This window comes from Diabrotica undecimpunctata, chromosome 6 (genome assembly GCF_040954645.1).
Source record: "Diabrotica undecimpunctata isolate CICGRU chromosome 6, icDiaUnde3, whole genome shotgun sequence".
In the NCBI taxonomy this organism is placed as follows: Eukaryota; Metazoa; Arthropoda; class Insecta; order Coleoptera; family Chrysomelidae; genus Diabrotica; species Diabrotica undecimpunctata.
The window spans coordinates 36,101,644-36,107,643 of record NC_092808.1 but is presented as its reverse complement, the minus strand read 5'-3'; the positions used below and the strand labels follow the sequence as shown (position 1 = coordinate 36,107,643).

Genomic DNA, 6,000 nt, shown 5'->3' with positions numbered 1-6,000 from the left:
CGAAGAATGGGACATCAACGAACTCTATTAAATATTATTAAGAGGCGTAAACTAGAATATCTTGGACATATAATCAGAGGACCAAGATATGAGTTCCTTCGGCTAATTCTCAACGGTAAAATCGAAGGAAAGAAATGGATAGGACGGAAGAAACTCTCTTGGTTGAGGAATTTGCGGCAGTGGACAGGTTTGACAGCGAAACAATTGCTACACGTAGCGCAAGACCGAGATCAGTATAACAATATTATAAGCATGGTAGTCGCCGACGTTCCGTAGGGATATGGCACTCTAAGAAGAAGAAGAACTTATTATTATTTACCTTGATCAATATTGCATATTAACTAATAAACAATACCTTACGTCCCATAATGATAGGCCTAAACTAAAACTTTCATTGTATTACATTAATGTTTCAATTGTATATACATTATTAAAATATACATTATTAAAATCTGCATTTAGTTTTGAACACATGCACTTAAGTATGGAAATGATATTACACAAGAGATATAATTTATTAAATTTGTAAATAAAAAAAGATATACACCTTTTTTAATAATAGCTTACGTATATCCCCGGTTTTTGGTTAATTATGTTTCTTTTTGTTTAACATTTATAAGTGTTTTGTGAACGCCCTTGAAGTTATTAGTATTATATTTTAATTAGGAATAAAAAATCTTATCAATCCATCTTCATGAGCACATATAAAAACTGTGGTAAAAAGTATTAATTTACAACATAAAATTAGTATTTGTGGGCTATAAATATTGAAACAAAACAATAGTCAAACATAGTACAGTTCTAACTCTAAAATGAATCGTTACTGTTTATCTGTGTTCATAGTTGCGCTTGCAGTAGTAAGTGTAGTACTAAGCGCCCCGGAGAAGTCGTTCGAGGAAAATTTGGAAATTCTTAGAAAAGTTAATGTGGAGGATGTGCTTAAGAGCGATCGCCTTGTCAAAAATTATGTCGATTGCATGGCCGGTACAAAAAGTTGCACCGTCGAAGGAGCTGCTTTGAAAGGTAAAGAATTAAATTTCTTTAAATGTTTTTGATATAAAAAATGTTATGAGGTACTTTTCCAGAAATGGAAAACTTGTAGATCCATTAGTGACACAGGATACTTTATGCATACATTGCATGTCATCTTTGTTCTAGTCCTATGCAGAAGAAATATTTGCAATATTTTAATTAAAACACAAAATTATAACTAACATTTAAGACGAAATTAGGCTTAATATTTTAAGTCTCATCAGTGTTACTGAAGTTGGCAGTCATCATGGCGACTCTAACTTTCTCGAGTTGTTATAAGCTGGAAATATTTCATTAGCTAGATTATTCTGCCAAAATATTCACATTTTTTCACATCTACCCTCTAGAAATACCGTATTTTTCTACGCCCATTACATTGTGGGTGTTAAACCCAAAGTGGTGTCATGTTGTGTGCATTATGAGAAATATAAGGTTTTCTTAAAATCCTTATATTAAATTATACAACAGATTATTAGCATATTTTTTGTTGTACATTGCAGGAAGATATCTTTGTCTAAATGGGATAATCAATGAAAATCATGTATGTAGTTCTGTTATTGTATTTTATAGGGTTAAAGTGACTTACGTTACTGCATTTGAAGAAACTCAATTTGTTGTAAATTAAAATTAAAAAAATAGAAAAAAATTATGCACAAATTATATGTTTTACTCAAATAACTACACTAATATAATCATAAAGCTCTTTCTTTGCAATAAAACATCTCAGTCATGTTCAATATCAACTAAATCCAGTGGGCCTATATCTTGTGTTTCTGTTGTTTCAAAGTAAATTGTGTTCCTGAAAGTAAGCATGGTTGATAGGTATAATGTATGAAAGCAAATCTAATATGTCCCTTTTCTTTTCCTTAGCCACAGGTCTTGGCCTAGGGCATAAATTTTTCAGATCAATTTGTCTGAATGAAAGTGGCCTTCCTGGTTTTGCTGACTTTAGACATAGAGCAGAAAATGGAAAGGTCTCGTTAAGAGTTTCCTTGTAATATAGCATAAACGGTTCTTCCTTCACTAATCAAATCCATTGCATTTTGAGCCATGACACCTGTTCGTTTGTGACTTTTTTTTTGTAATTGCTGCTTCAAGATTTTTCGTAGACTTGAAGTCGACCTGACAATTGTGTTACAAAAAAAGCTTTCTTCTTTATTAACTTCGCGATTATGGAGCTCCAATCTGTCGGAACGTAAATGACCTTACCTCATGCCTAAGATTCTATGGATCCAAAATCAGAATCATTCGGAAGATAAGAGTGACCCCTATTCTGAACAGTTTTCAAACTCTCCGTATGCTGGTCCATTCTGTTAAGAATATTATACTGTTTTTTCTACATTGTATGTCCAAGGTATGCTATTTTTCTGAAGTTGACGCCATCAATCACTTGACGAGAAGCTTCTGCTCTCTTGAGAACGACTTTATTTGTCTGCTTTGCCCTCCACAGTATTTTTAGTGTTCGTTTATACAACCGCATTTTTAAACCCTCTAAGCGGTTATAAATAGATACTTTTAAGGTTCATGCTTCAGCAACATATAAGGCAACTGATCGTATGTAACATTTGTCATGAGTTACCGAAATTGAAGTTTCAAATTATCGTTACAGAAGTGTGAGCCTATTTTTAAAAAAGTTGCCCGAGTTATCTCAATTGTACATTTTATCTCTGTGTCTGGATCTAGTTGTTCGGTAATATAACAACCTAGACATTAAGAATGGATAGGTTCTCTTTAATTATTAATTTAATGGGTCACCTGCTCATTAATATAAATGATCGCCGTTATGACGCTAATATAATATAATTTTTCAATGATCCCGACGTCGTGGCTATTAACTCCTTTATTTCTTAATATTTTAATAAACTTAGTCATTATGTACTATGTTAAATACTTTTTTGTATCCAAGAAAAATGGCAAAAACATCTTTGTGTTGATCTTGACATTTCTGTACCAAGACACTCAGTGCAAAAAGTGCTACTCTAGTTCCCAATCCATCTCTAAACCTAAAGTGCGTTTCATCTTGATGCTCTTTACTCTTAGTGAATGATACGTAGAAATAAAAGTTATAGGTCTATAGTCGCCAGAGTGTCTCGGAAGTTGTTGTTAATACAGTTAGGAATTCAGACCTTAAAGAGTCCTCTGGGATTTTACCAGTTGAGTACAGATGATTGAAAAGCTTTACCAATAATTTAATGTTTTCTTCATTAATAACTCTTAACATATCTGCTGGGATGTTATCAGGGCTAACAGCTTTTCTGTTCTTTGACACCTTTATAGCATGCAGTACTTCTATCTTTAGTATTTTTGATACTTCGCCTTCACATAAGGTCTGTTGTTCTTCTGTTCTGGCGACAATAAATATGTAGTTCATTAATGTACGTATAGCAAGTTGTCCGAATATCTTCTTCACATATCATTAATTTTCCTGTTGAATCTACGATTTTAAGAGAAAATTTCTCATGTTAGAGGCCAGCTATTTCTCTGCGTTTTTTGAATATATTGAATCATGTATTCTTTCTTCCATTCAAACGCAGTTTTTCTCCATCTACTTTTCTTTCGCTAACTTTATCTTTTGTTTTATTAGTTTTCGTTTTTTGTTATATTCTTCACCATTGGTTCTCTGTAGTCTACTCTGTTCCATCTATTTAAGAATTTCGATGGTCATCAATTTTTATTTTTTTTTTGTCTTTGATTCTTTTTGTTGGAGCTGGACACCGATAAAAGGTTTAATTAAAATTTGAGGTACTCGAACCCAAACAACGCTGCCAAGCTTCTGTACAGTATTGTTTTATATCGATATCTGTGACTGGAATTTTTTTGATAATATCAATGCTTTCATTTGAGGTTGCTTTAACCGCTCAGGCGTCAACCTTTTCATTACCTAAAATACCTATATATGATAATATCCAGAGGAAGTGAATGTTTACATTTTTGTTTTGTTCACTATACAATAGCAATATTGTAATGAAATCTGGGATAGTTATATTTTTAATAGGACTGATGAAAATTTGTCGTCGAAAACTTAAAACGTAGTTATAGGCAGTGTCCGGTATTCGAACTGGCAGAAAAATCATCTGCGCAACAATATATATAATTATGGCAACGTGTACAAGACCTTCAGAGCTCGTGTACACGAGTTGGATTTAAAATTAATTTCTCCAAAACACAATATATGACCAACCTAGTACTGGCGAAAAACATCTCAACCAACGGCACGCAAATTGAACAGGTGTATAGCTATAAATATCTGGGCCACGAGATTAAATTAGGAAGAGATAATCAAACAACGGAGCTAAACAGGAGAATAGGACTGGCATGGGCGGCTTACGGAAAACTGAGAGAAGTCTTTAGATCAGATATTCCCATATGCTTGAAAAGGAAGGTCTTTGATCAATGTTCACTCCCAGTTCTAACGTATGGAGCAGAAACATTGACCCTTACCAGAAAAGTAATCAATGAAATACAAGTGGCACAGAGAGCGATGGAGAGGTCAATGCTCAATATATCCCTCAGAGACAGAGTATCAAATACAATAATTAGGAGAAAAACTGGTGTAACTGACCCAGTTCAAAGGATTGATCAACATTGAAATGGAACTAGACGGGGCATGTTGCCAGATTAAAAGATGGAAGGTGGATGAAGAAAATTCTGGAATGGAGACCTAGACACGATGTTTATCGTAATCGAGAACGTCCTCCAACAAGGTGGTCAGATGACATCAAGCGCATTCAGCACAACTGGATTCAGGGTGCTCAAGATAGAATGCATTGGAATTATTTACGGGAGGCCTATGTCCAGCAGTGGACTCAAAACGGATAATGATGATGTAAATTATCTCCTTGTTCCTTTCATGTGTAAAGCATTCTCTAATATAGTTTAAACCAGGCATTTGTTATTATCATAATTGGTCTCTCCCAGTCTATATGTGCCTACCAAGTCAGTACTTCGACCTTTTCCAATTTTCGCTTTAAAATCACCAAAGATGCTCGTCAATTGATTTCTTTTTATTCTTAAAAGGGTCTGTTTAAAGTTACTATAAAAATATCCTACTTTATTATAGTATTTTCTATAAGGTTATTAAAAATATTGATTAAATGATTGTACTTATTGTTTCATATTTCATTTGCAGCAATCTGGAAAATACTTCTTGATAACCCCTGTAAAGAAACGTGTACCGAAGAAGACAAGAAAAAAGTAAAAAAAGTTATAAAGCATCTCTATGTAAACCACCGCAATTGGTTCGACGAATTGGCAGAAATATTAGATAAAGATGAGGAATACCGTACTAAATACAAGAAACCCCTTGAGGATATTATTAAAGATGATTCTATATAAGCAAATAATAGTTTTTATTTAATATTTCTATCTAATTTAACATGTGGAGAATATTTGTTTAATAAATTTGAAAATTTATGTTTTGTTTTCGTTTTTATGAATGGATAATTACTAGAGATTTTAAAACTTCCGTTTGATTATTTCTTACACACAAGTGGAATTCATAACTTCAATTTATAGTTAAATTGAATTAAACTAAATTTATAATTTAATTTAATTAATACGAAAGTGTTTATTTAATATTTCTATCTTATTTAACATGTGAAGAATATTTGTTTAATAAATTTGAAAATTAATATTTTTTTTTTGGTTTTTATAAATGGATAATTACCGTAGATTTTAAAAGTGTCGGTTGATTATTTTATGCCCACCAGTTGAATTCTTAATAAAAAGAATATGACGCTGCAACATTACAGTCAAAATTTTACACAAAGAGAGTTTTACGTAATACGCGAATAGGTTTTGCAAAATGACGGAGCTTACACTATTACATTGCGAGATGAGAAGTGAGTCTGAATTTGGACGTAGTAACCAGTTCTAGAAGTGAATATATTATAATGCCTTGAGGGCCTAGTGTCTGGCTTGAGACGCTGTAAATAGGGACTAATTCACCTCTTTCTCAAAAAAGCATCC

The 6,000-nt window shown here is 32.8% G+C and overlaps 1 long non-coding RNA gene across 1 annotated transcript; it reads left to right on the top strand.

The window, feature by feature from the left end:
* Positions 1–617: 617 nt before the first annotated feature.
* Positions 618–5,443, top strand: LOC140443387 (uncharacterized). The gene is made up of 2 exons (XR_011951202.1): positions 618–1,023; positions 5,162–5,443. It is a non-coding gene; the product is annotated as an uncharacterized lncRNA (long non-coding RNA).
* The last annotated feature ends 557 nt before the right edge of the window (positions 5,444–6,000 follow it).